This window comes from Falco punctatus, assembly GCF_963210335.1.
Source record: "Falco punctatus genome assembly, chromosome: 1".
Classification (NCBI taxonomy): Eukaryota; Metazoa; Chordata; class Aves; order Falconiformes; family Falconidae; genus Falco; species Falco punctatus.
In genome coordinates, this window is record NC_137580.1 from 96,593,721 (window position 1) to 96,606,909 (window position 13,189).

The 13,189-nt window shown below is 44.4% G+C and overlaps 1 protein-coding gene across 1 annotated transcript in view; it reads right to left on the reverse strand.

Annotated features, from left to right (window-relative positions):
• Positions 1-13,189, reverse strand: part of CCDC92 (coiled-coil domain containing 92) — a 137,158-nt gene that overhangs the window by 76,012 nt on the left and 47,957 nt on the right. The window contains exon 1 of the mRNA XM_080370520.1: positions 1-13,189. This exon is cut by the window's right edge and continues 47,957 nt beyond it. The gene's annotated coding sequence lies outside the window, so the exon portion shown is untranslated.

Below are 13,189 nucleotides of genomic sequence, written 5' to 3' on the forward strand. Positions count from 1 at the left end.
CTCTAACAGCTGAGTGCTCTCAGTCTCTACGGAAAGATTGTTGCCATATAGATGTGGTTTCTCCTGATGCAAGGTGATACTCCAGACCTCAAAACAGTCAGTGGGAGTCTTTCTGTTGATACAATGATAATGCCTTTGTGTTATTGAGCACCACTAATTAAAACCAAACGTAGAGAATATTTTCCAAAGGTTACTTGCTATTCCCCCCCCCAAGAGAGTTGGCTGGCATCTGAAGAGGGGAGCTCTGCGTGGGCATGGGCACAAACATACATTAGTCTGGAGGTAGTTTGTGCCTCTGTCATAACTGTCACCGCTGCTGAGAGAAATAAAGTCAACAGGAAAAACAAACTCTCGAAACACATATAGCCCAATGTTGGATTTAAAAGCAAGAAAATATCACATGTACTCTTCTGCTCCTGACCTGTACTTTACACTGTACTATTTCGCTTGTTGTTCTTTCTGTTCCCCAGAGCAGAGAGAAACCAGATCTTAAAACATTCACAATGAATTTTTAAATCAATAACATGTGAGACCTTGTCTAAAAGGTAAAGTTATTGTAAAAATCAATGTCAGAGGGAACGCTTTGCCAATTCAATTATACTTGTTCCTCTCAAACGGGGGGTGGGGGGTGGGGTAGGGGGTGGGTAGCAGGAAGGGAAAAGAGAAAAGATGTGGGCTTATTTCAAGCCCAATCAATGTTCCTTGGGCTAGCATCCCAATTTTGTAAATATTCTCAGGACTTCTTACGCCAGCTCCCCTCAAGCGGTCATAATTAACTCTAAAGAGGGTTACCTTGTTTCAGAATCAGTCTAATGTCAAGCAGTGTTTCTGCCTGTGTCCACAATTTTAAAATAACGTTGTGTCCATTTGATAGCATGAAGGCTTCCCAGAAATGGGAACCATACGTCAAAATTTAAACACAAATAAGTGTGATTAGACATGGCAGCTGTCTAGAAAATATTCAGCTATTTCACTGAGTTTTGGGCAAAACATGAATAATTGTACCCATTCCAGTAAGTGCAGAACCAGAAAGGCTCCCACATTACTCTTTGCTTCTCAAGGCAAGTTTCATTTTAAGATTGATCCCAAAGAAAAAGAAACCAGCAAGATAAAAGTATAAACAGCTGTGCTCCTGCTGGCTTAGCTGGAGACTTCAAGGAGTTTGTGAATCACTGAAAGACATGTAGTATACAGCACCCAGCCAAACTGCTGAATTCAGGCCACTGAGGGAAGGGCTGAATGGCACAGCCAAATCCTTATACAGCTGTGGTATTGCAAAGGTGCTGGGCCATAAAATTTTCCCACTGGACATGATCTTTCTCTCTCCCATGCTACCTGGTATGCACCAATCTCTCTCAAGCTGCACATGGAGTGGGAGTTTTTTTGGGCAATAATAATCTTTTTGATCTGCATTTGTAGAAGATAGTTCTGAACTGTGATTCACGTTGCTGGAAGCTGCTTCAATGCAATAATACAGACAGAAATCATATCACTTCAGTCTTTGATCTGGACTTGCGTTTTTGGCCTTGGCATAGACATGTCACCCCTCTGTGCCTTGTGGAGAGGAAACACACACCTGCCTGGCAGGGCTGATGTCAGGGTCTTTCTGGGATGCTGAGCCTGGAAATCCTTTAACTGTAAAGGGGCAAGAGCCCAAACATAGAGGTAGATGACACTGTCACACACTCAGGCACACCCTAATGTACACTACATGCAGTTTAATTCCAGACCTTCTCCCTCTACCAGAACCAAGACATGGGAACATCCTTGTGTCCAGGTATATTGTCCCAGCCCTTGCCAACAGACTGACAACAATCTTCCCATAGCTGAAAGACAATGACTAGGAAGTAAATAGCAACACCAGCAACTCAGGTGCAAAGCCAAACTCTGAATGACCCTGTCTTCTTTCATATAACAGAAATCTCTTATAAATATACACCAAATACAGAATCAGTTACAGAAACACCCTGGAAATCTGTACTTGGTTATCTTGAAACTAAACCACGCCAGGAATTTGGGTAAGTTTTTGCTTAAAGACTATCATTATTGGCACTTGATCAGATACAGATAAGTTAGGTTTCCAGCTTGTAAAGAGAATAATGCAAAAGGAATTGGAATATATTAATTTCACATGTTTCATTTCAGGACAGGTAGTTTTTTGGAGCACTAAAGAAACATTAATATAAATCTGTGTTATAATAGTGCTGTAAATTATAAGAAAGTTTTAAAGCTTCCAGCCCATGAGTTTTTGCAATATTTAAAAGGTTTTTTCAATATGGTATCAAGTGAACAAGATTCAGAAGTTGCTGAGCATGCATTTATTACTGTTTCTACCAAACACTTGATTACACTCTTTGGTTTGTCCCTCAGCAGGAGAAGAATGGAGTTCAAAGGTGCATTTTAAGACTTTTTAAGACTCATATTTCTAATTATGTTTTCAATAAATGCTAGTGTAATACCAATCCTGAACACAACTGGGGTTTGTCTATGCCTCTCCACAGAGTGCTTGCACTGAAGTGTTTACTGTCCTTCCAGACAAAAGGACTAAAGGCAGAAGCACTCCTTGCATTTCACAAGATGAAGTGTGACAGGGAGGTTTATCCAAGATCCTGCGGGTACCTTTTGCAAAGGATGGAATATAACCTTGGAATCCCTTCAGCCTTGATCCACGTCCTTAAACATGTCATCTCTTGCACAAAAATGATATAGATGGGTCTCCTTGGAGGAGGACTGATTGTTCTCTGCAGATGTTCCTGACAGGACAGTGGCTACCCTACCTCTGTACGGTTCCATGGCTGTCTTGTAGGTGATGTATATGAAGTATGAAGCTGCTGGTCGTTTTCCTGCTGTGGAAGAGGACAGCAGATGTGAGCAAGAAGTAGAAATCAGGAAGTGGATAATTGCATATGACCATGAAAAACAGCAGTTGAAGACAGTGGTTTCCAGAGGAGGGTATGAACAGCACAGGAGCATGTTTTGAAAGGATGTGGTTATTTGGAGTAATGTGATAGATTCTGAAGGAAAAACAGCTTTGCTTTTTGGAATAGATGTAAAAAACCCAGTGCAGGCAGTAACAACTGTTACTGGCACAGCTAATCACATAGGACTATGAATTTCTCCAGGTCTTCAGCTCAGTTTAGACACCATAGAAAGAACATTAGGGCAAAGTTGGAGAAGAAACCACCTGCAAGGAATGGCAGATCTGTAAAGTGAGGCACTTGCCAAGATAAGAGATCAGGGAGGTGGGGAGCAGAGGTGTGCTACAGCTGTTGGTGTTTCATAGAGGTGCACACCAGATCTCCTAACCTACAAGTGTATTGTAGAGGAGGTTGGGACAATCACTGCAAGTCTACTGCCTGGGGAAAAAAGGTGGAAGAGTCTGGAAAACATTCTATGCTGCAAAAGAAAGAAACAGCATCTAAGATGCTAGAACCAACCCATCTGTGATTTTTTCTTCCTGGAGGAATCACTTCAGGGAAATCTGTGTTCGTTACTGGTGCCTTACAGACTGTGTGCAAGTCAGCCTCCCTCCAGCACCTCATTTTCCCATGCTGAAACTGCCACGTTAATACGCTTCTCACTGGAATACTGAAGACAACTGACATTGGTAAAAAAACTTTGGAACCTGCAGAAGAACATTTCTAGCCATCAGGATTTATGATGAAAACCTCAGTAGGCAGAGCACATTGCAGGACACAACCCTCAAAACATCCCCATCAAGTCTCCTTTTCTCCGAAGATCTCTGCTTACGCTGTAGAAGCAACAAAACACTTTAAAAATGTTGCATGGACAATAAATAAAGCCAATTGTCAAAGTACAGACAACAGATCAGCTGGAAACACTCCAAAAAAAATCACAGTGCTTTTAAGCTATTGTCTTTTCTGTTAAAAAGGTATCACATCTGGTTCTTTACCTAAGATGTTGCTAGACAAGAGGGAAGAGGCATTAAAACCCTTTGAGACATTAAAGTATTAAAACATGCTGTAGTTTTATTAGGGAAGAAATGCACAATGGAGAGAGAATATCCTTTCAGTATCTTTTCACAAATTAACTGGCAGCCCTGAAAGCCATTTCCTTCCAAAAGCCTGGACTGATGTTACATCTGATCTCATGAAAATAGCCATAAAGTCTGACTTACCAAGATGACTCCACTGGCTTTCAGCCTCAGTGAATAGCATAACCCTAAAAATAGCGTTAGAGTCTATAAAATCAAAACAAAGTTTGATGTAAATACAGTTTTGCAAGTAAAAATTAAAATACTGAGTTCTCCATTAGAAAAACACATATAATAGACCAGCTTGGGAAAATCTGTTTGAATACCATGAACTTCGTGGACATCAGTATGAAAGGCAAGCTGTTTTAAGAACATAATCTCATTTTCACTGATTGTCAGAAACCTGAAAAGTTCCTTCCACAAGGTGATAGAAAAATTCTGTTGGGACCTGGCTGTGGATACTGGGATTGATTTGCTCTTGTGACTTGTTTTAACCGAGCTGCTCCTGCATGGTAGTGATATTTCTCTCTTCAGATACCCCTGTGGGCCAGATTGTGTTGCCATTTCTATTTTACACATGGGGACAAACGCAGACAAGAGTAAAGAGTCAGAGTTCTAACTGCACTTGTTTATGGAAATTAAAGGATTTGTTGAAACACAGCTTAAACAGGCCTAGACAGGGCTTGATTTCCTTCCAGCCCGCTCCAATGGGAGGCTCCCAAACAACATAAAATACAACACCTGAATGTTATGATGAAAGGTTAGAACGATTTGTTGCAGAATCTGCTGGCTACTGTGGTCCCAATGGTTTTCCTGTGCTCATCCTCACTATGACTGACTGGAGTCATCAGCAAACTGCATGGAATGGCTGCAATTCACTCTGCCCTGGAGACTCTGAATAATGCAGCTTGTGAAATGCAACAATAAGGATGCCTTTGACATCTGTTCCAGTCCATTCATATGTCAACAACCACACCACATGGGAAGATGTCTTGAATGCCTAGAAAATGGTTTCTGTGTAGTTTTGGGAAGGAATCTAGCTTTTCAAGTTAGTCCCTGTGCTCTCTGAAGATGACTTAATAGATCAGGGAGTTTCTTCCAAAGGAGCTCTACCTATGCTCTGTATGAAGCTTGCGGAAACTTTTAGATGTTCCCTTGATGACTTTCTGAACTGCCTTTTTTTAAAAAAAAAAACAAATCCAAGACAAACCCAGTGTCACTGTCCTGGTGGTAATAGTGCTTAGAGACCTTAAGAGAGACTGTCCAGAGGTGCAGTTACTCAAGGCAAATCTGAACTGTTTCTCAGTTGCACATTTCTCTCTTAGTTTGTGTTTGAACACAAGCTTGGGATAAGTCCAAGAGCTCCTTCAGTCAGCCCATGCTGTAGTCTTATATGCAGACTTAAGAGGTGCAGAGCATCCACACGCTGGTTGTATTCCTGCATGGCAGATCCCTGAGTGAGACTGCAAGCTCCCAGCAGATGGGGTTTTGCGGGTGCACATTGTGTCAACAAAGTGAGCAGCCTTTAAAAGACAGGCTTTCAAAGATGATTAAAAGGCCAGGTAGTCTCTAAGCCAGAAGAGAATAATCTCTCTGTCTCTGTGAAGTCCCTTCCTTTCCAGCGGCTGTACTGGCTGTTGCGGCCAAGCCAGAATGAAAGATGCTCTGCATGACTTTCAGTATTTACTCTCACAGGAAGCACAGCATCCTGTCTGGCGATTGGTATGCTCACCACCTGACTCCAGCATGCTCCAAACAGCGAAGTCTTTTTACCCAACTGGAATGTGCTGTGGTTCAAATGCTGGGAGTAAAATAAGCAAGAAGGGCCACTCTATTAACTGGGAGGTCAGCACACTGTTTGCTTAAGGGTTAGCATTGAATTGGGCTCTTTCTGTTGCAGCTGGGCAGAGAGGCATGCCACTGTATGTCTGCATCCTTAGTGACTGACACAACAGGGACTCCTAGAGACCTTGTAGTACTGCTGATCCTCCGTGCTACAGCCTTCAGCTGTTTGTAAGGGTGGCTAATAAAGAAAGGAACCAGGTCCAGGTTGTCAAAGGAAGTTAAGATCTGCCTTACCCTTTAAGGCAACATGTCTCCAAAGCTGGTCCTTCCAATCAACACTTCTGTTATTCTGTGGTGTAACATCAGCAGTAACAAAGAGCGATTCCACCACCCTTGCGTTTGGTACTGATGCGTTTGGCAGTATACAGTGCTTGGGCCTGGGTCCACCACTCACAGTATGTTGATAGACTGGAAAAGGTTCAGACGAGAGCCATGAGTTGAATTAAAAGGTTGCAAAATAGGTTTCAAGCAGAAGCATTAAATGCCGCAATGTATTCTTGTTACAGATCTTGCATTCTGTTGAAGCTGCAATAGGGGGAACAAAACTGACCATAGGCTTTTCATTCTGGCAGACAAAACATATAATGAGATTTGCTGGCTGGGGGTTGAACTGAGAATTTAGAGTAGCAGTAAAGTGAAAATTTCTAACAACTGTAACAATTTACTAAGTTAGCAATCAACTCTTCACTACTGGCAACCTCTGAAGCAAGGTTGGACTCCTTTCCCGAACACATATTCAGTTCAAAAGACATTGATCTGGAATTGATTTTGATTACTACAGTCTGTATTATATGGAAGATCAGAACTGATGAATATATATCTGATATAGAACTGATGAAATTATAGATTCCCTCTTTATGCTTCTAGAATACCATAAATCTTCCTAGAAATGTGGGAAACCTCTGATCCCCCTTTTTGGAGATATTCATTGACTTTAAGATACTCATTACTAGCTCTGACCAACTGACCTTAAACTTACTGCCTGATCACAAGTAATGCCTCCCAAGGAGGTGACACATTGCTGAACCCATGCAATTTTTTCCTCTTTAACTCAACTTGCATTTTTCTAGTTGAATAAACTTAGGGAAAGTTCACAGGGAACATATGATCTGTAATTTCATACAATAGCTAGCCGTAAACCCTCTGTCTGTGTTGATTCAGAAACCAAGAAACCCCCAAGATACATTTCTTAAAAACCAATTAAAACCTCCTCCAAACAGCACACAGATGTACAATCTCAGGTTGCACATAACACAAAACCAACCCAGCATTTTACTTCCTAATAAGCATAGCAATGTAAACACAACTACAGACATTGTTTTCTAATTAGGAGAATGTACCATGGGATGTTTACAGACCCCTGTGGAAATGTACGGACATTTGGTTGCCTAGCAAATGAAGGAAATGGAAAGCCTTCTCAGCTAGGACATTCATAATTAGGCTGGTAGAGGTAGAAATAAAAGCTGTAGGAGCAAACATAGGAAACAATCACACGCTGACCCAGGAAAGGCCAAGACGGTGCTAAGGGAAGGCACACAGAGGTATGCCTTACCAATGCTTTTTATTAGAATACTAGCTTACCACGGCTCTCAGTGTGTGATCAGCTGAATTCAGACTGCCTGTAGGAAGGACTCAGTGGCTGTGCCCACACATGGGTGCTGCCGTGTGGCCTTGTCTCGATGGGACATGCTCTCGATGTTTGATACTTGGCAGTGCCTAGGAACTTCTCTCCTTCCTGGCAGGATATTGCTGGGCAGACACTGCGTTTATGAGGGACTAGAGTCCAGTCTGCCCCAGTGCGAGGCAACAGCTCCTGTTTGTGCAAAAAATCAGCAAGTGAGGCCCATTTGACATGCGGACATAAGACCAAAGAGATATGCACGTGCCACAGCACTTACAAAATGTGTTTCCTGATGGCTGAGAAGCAAAAGGCTTTGGCCAGCTGGATTTACAAGGCTGCACCATTTGTGACTGTGGCCCGGGTCTCTGAGAGGAGAACCTCCTGGGATCTCAGGCGCAGCTGTGTCTGAGAACTAGTGCATACCAATCCTTCAACTCTGCCTTTGCTGCGAGCCATGGAAAGCTAGTTCCTACACTGCTGGCTTTTGTGCTTCAATAAACAAAAGATTCTATATGGACAATTTAATTTTTACTGCCACTGGGTCTAGCTCCAAAAGACAAACTTTGTAGTTCTGATTTTGTTGGTGTCACAAGGAAACTGTCCCCTTTTGCACACAGCAAGCAGTTTTGCTTCCAAATTCTTACACCTTCATGCTGATGTTGGTCTCATTCTCTTGGAAAGGGGATATAACAAAGCCTGGTGCAAAGAAACAACATGTTTTCCTTTGGGTTAAATGATCGACTAGATGTGGGAAAAGGTATCATGCACTTGCTTGTGAAAAAACCTGTTTTCTCAGGCATCATCCCCCATTGTGGTATTTGTTACCACAGAACAAACATTCTCCATCCCATGCACTACCCATAATTACATCAGACAAAGCTACCACCAGACTATGTTGTCTTCATACAACACTCCTTCTCCCTGGAAAAGCAGGAGGAAACGTGCCTATACAGCAACAGTCAACCACACAGCACCACTGCCAGCCATTTCCTGGCCTACGAGTTTCTCCTTCCATCCTCCTACAACTCAAGGGTTTCACCTTGTAGTGCCTGGGTTTGGAAGGGGAGAGAAGTGTAAGGTTGCTTTGATTTAAAGATCGCTCTCTTAGTGCCACGTTACATGACCAAACCAAGTACATGAATCCTGGATATAACTTGAAGAGAATTTGTTTTTAACCTGAAACCTTGAAGTTTGTGTATAGGAAAAAGTCAAGCATTCTCACATTGTTTTTTAATGTTAGGATGGCGGGAAGGTTGGTGAAATTAATTTCATAATAATCAGACAGGTCTGCTCCTGGCCAAACAATTTCCACACCTAGTAAATGGTGTTTGCAGCACTTTTAATCCCTGTCTCACAGATACTTCAGATCAGCAAAATTCAGCCCTTCCAAAATTTATTTTCCAGTGCAAACACAAGGCTTTACATTGTGAAATTAAACCTGCTGATACTACCTTTCTTATCTCTCATGGACTCTCAGCAGTAGCTTCCACAGAGCACAGGGATACAGCCACTGCTCAGATAACTGGGTATGCTTGTGTCACTCAGCACCAGGATTTCTGCACAACTAGAAATTTTGCCTGCCTTTACTATACAGGAATAGAAGGTGTGGTGGAGCAGGGGGAAGGGATGTTTGCAATGGCTCTAATCTGCAAAGATGGCTTCCAGCTGCATTTCACATATGATTTGGGGTTTGGATGAAGTTTTGACAGAATTTCTCCATGAATTATGCAAGAGGCTGCTGGAACGCTGCAAGTACACAGAGGCACAAAGAGACTTGTTCAAGTATCCCTCAGAAAACACACTGTCATCTGATACACAACCAAATCAAAGCCCACTCCGAAAGGCGGATAGTCTTACACTGGGGAGGGAAAGCGAGCAGCGGACCCCCCAGTGCTGTGGGGTGCCGAGGTGGGGACATGCTGCCTGCTGTGAGGTGCTGCAGTGCAGCACTAGATGGTGCTGTATTTTACAAATAACTTTGCCTTGTGGGTCCCTTAATATTGGATGCGGGCTCAAAGATGTGGCAAACACACACAGATGCTCCTTTGAAGAAACGTTGCTGCTTTCTCCGAGGGAAGTATGGATTTTCCTTTCTGACTGTTTATAGCATAGGAGTTAATACAGATTATGACTTTGTAACTGGCAAGTTGCCAGTTAAACTCTCCAAGTGCTGCTGGTTTCCTTTGGGTGTGCGATGGGAACTTCAGAGCACTGTAAGAAGAGTGTCAGGAACAATGCCATGTCCATGTTTACCCTTCTCTGACTTACCCCCTTCCTCCTGATTTAGGCTGGTGGCAGTCTCCAAAAGTCCAGCAGCAAAACTGTACTTCCTCAACAGAACCTCAGAGCCTCAGAGTGTTCAAAGCTCTGGCCTGCATAGGAACACTGTCATTGTGAAAATGGGTGGCACTGGGCATGTGACTGGTGCCAGGAAAGTCTTCAGTGGCGTTTTAAGAGCAGCACGCGTCCTTGGATTGTTACACTGCCACAGACTGTGTGATGTGAGGTGCTGGGACCCCGTACCTTCCTGCTGGAAGCAGTTATCACTTGCTGGGGTAGGGCTGTTCAAAACTGACAGGGGGGTGGGAGGTCATGGGCACCCAGGTGAAGTGAAAGCAGAAACCTTTGAAATTAGTGGCCTAAAAACTCACGTGTGAAAGGAGATGGGCTGCATCCAGGGTTTATGCCTACTCCTGTTTTTGATTGCTCTTGTGCTGGGTCTGGTGCCTATCTGAAGATGATGGGCAGAGATTCAAAGCTGGCTGATTACCCTGACTCTCAGCCACTCCAGCAGGCATAGCAGGTGCTCAGCAGTTGGCCAGATCCAGCCGAAGCTGCAACGGGCAAAGCCTCCTAGGAGCTCTCCCTGGGGTAGGAAGGGCTCAGAGACACCTGCTTATTCCAGTCAGCCATCCAAGGAAGCAGGCGCCCTCTCTTCCCTCCTAACTCCAGAGCTTGCTTTGATTCCAGGCGCAAGTGAGTTGGGTTTCCTGGCCACAAACAGGGCAATCCGAGCCAGGAAAGGGTAATTAATGTCAGAAAAGATCAGGGACGCAGTGCAGCAGAGCTCACTTGGCAGGAACACCAAGCAGGGAGGGGGAGATGTCTTCTAGAGAGTCTGCAAGAGGCCAAACCAGCCAAATGAGCTCTACAGTGGGCCGGGCCAGGTTGTTTACCTAGCAGCCAGTCTCTTCAAGGGGTTATTCAACTTTCTCTAGGGCATCAGCAGTCCAGACACAGCTTTTTGGAAGGGAAGGATGGGGCAAACATGGGTTTGTGTCTTCTTATAGGGAGAGGATGTGGGTGAAAGGATGAGGTTGTTCTAGATGGGAAATACGAGCCTGTGTAGAAGGCTGTGTAGGGTGGAGGTTGGCACCACCAGTGTGTCTGCAGGGTTGCTCAATAGCTGAGTGAGAACAGGCCCATCTCTGGCTGTGTGCTGAGCAGCCTGTCCCATCATACAGCATGGCAAGGTTTAGCTTTGGCAACAGAGGTGGTGTCTGGCTGCCAGAGCCTTGGAGGGGAGTCAGGAGCCGACGAAGCACCGTTCCAATGGGCTAATGCACAGATGCTCAGGAGGTTGGCTTTGCTAAGAGTCAGCGCTTAAACAGAGAAAGAAGGTTTGTGATCACATCTGCTTCATAGTCTGCACAAATTCACCATTTTCAGGGTGCCTAAAAGGATGGCATCTTCCACCTCAGGTAAAACCCAGCTATGGGATGTGCTGTGCTCCAATGCCAAGAAAAGTCTGGTGGCTAAATGAAATTAAGCTAGCTCACAATATGCCTAGGAGCTCTCCAAGATACATCAATAGTGCTATGGGAATTAGCACCCTACAGTAGACTCCAGTGCTCTCAGCAAGAGTTGCCTTCTCTTATCCCCAGGTCCCTGCGGCGTCTCTAATATGACTAAGGGTGGCAGACCCAAGGGCTACATATAAGCTGGAGCAGGGATAAGCAGAAAGAAAGAGGAGACTGTCTGAAGCATACAGCAGGGTAACAGAATATGTCATCTCATACCTGAGGATGCTATTTTGGGAGCTCAAGACAGCTTGAGGGAAGTAGAGTTATTCAGCTCACTGGGGAAAGGCATTGGAAGGGGCTGGCACCTCTCCCAGACTGGAGAGAGAGGAGCTGCAGACAGCCCAGGAAAACTAAAACACGCCTCCCCTTTTGTAAGGAAGAGTAGCCAAACCGGGACTCAGCCTTGGCTCAGAGTCCACCTGCAAAGTGTCTGCCACAGTCTGCTCTCACCATCATGCTTGTGTGGGCAGGAGGGCACTGTTGGTCAGAGCTTATGGCAACAGGACCAGATTCTTAAAACCTCTCCCTACCCTGTTCACAACTAATTCTGACAGGTAATAGGAATCAGAGCCCTAAGCTCTCCATTTTTAATCCTCCCCTTGCTCATCTGTCAGATGGGTAAATTGAGGTACGCTGTGCCATGGTCTCTCTCACTCTCTTCATTCCAGGCTCACACTGTTCTGCCCAGTTCACCCAGCTCTCAGAATTTTGTCAGCTCTAATTTTGTCTCCTTAGAGTTATTTTCCCTGTATCGGGCATAATATTTTCACATGGAATTCACTGCATTTCAGCACATTCTCTAGAAAAGACCTGACTGTCTTCTGTCTCTAACTTTGATTGATTCTCTGGCCAGGAGAGCAGATTCATAGAAATTCTCAACAGAAACTCTGTCATGGAGAGGCACTAGGGGCCTCTCCCACTGCAGATTACTGTGGGGAAAAAATGTTTAAGTCTGCTGCTGCAAGTTTCAGTGCTGGAGGAAACAAGTCCTGACACTAAACTGCTACAGCCCACAACTGTGAGGGAGACTGATTGAGGCTGGGACTGCCACACTGGGGTGGGTACCTGATGTCTTGTTGAATTATCCCTTTGTAAATTCAAGGTAATACAGCCCACTGGCTGCCTGCACAGTGACTTTTAGATCTCATAGCAGGAGAGCCTGATGGCCAGAGGGTACTTTTAAGCAGACCAGAGAGGTAAAAGTCCTGCTTTCAATTAATTGCATCACCAGGGAACTGAAGGGCAATTTGGATTAAACTATTAAGGCTCTTTCAATCAGTTCCCAGGGGAAGATCCAGCAGGAGCAGAGGATTCAGCCAGAAACGGCAAATAGGGGAGTGAGCGAAACATGGGGAGGGTTGTACTTCTGCCCTGCATAAAATTCTGGTTTCACACTCACCCGGACCCCACCACTGCCAGCAGTGGGGGGATGTGGGGAGTCTGAGGCAGCTGACATGAAACCTGTTGTGTACAGCTGAGGGGGTCATTGTACTGATCTATTGCTTGCTGAGATAGAGGCTTGTATGGCCCAGACTGATTGTCTGGAGATCACTCAGCATCCCTTAGGAAAAGAAATAGAGCATTGCCCTGCTACCCTCACATACCCAGTTTGTGTGTGGCCCATTTTCTGACTACTCATAAAGTAGCCTCTGTTTTAGAGGATCCAACTTCTCAGTCTCTCCATGGGCAAAGCCAGGATTTTTTTTGGGTTTGCGCCTGATGCTGTCTATGGGATCTGCCTTGCTGTTCCTTCTTGAATTAGAAAGTATGCACTACTGGCAGCTAGAAGCAGAGTATTGCTCCCCATACAATGCCAAAGACTCATTTATTCTCTTCAAGTTCAAATAAATCTTTACTGTTTTGAAGTGTTAGAAAGGGCTGGCTTTGCTCTATAACTACTGATTAGATGGGATTGCTTGAACTGCC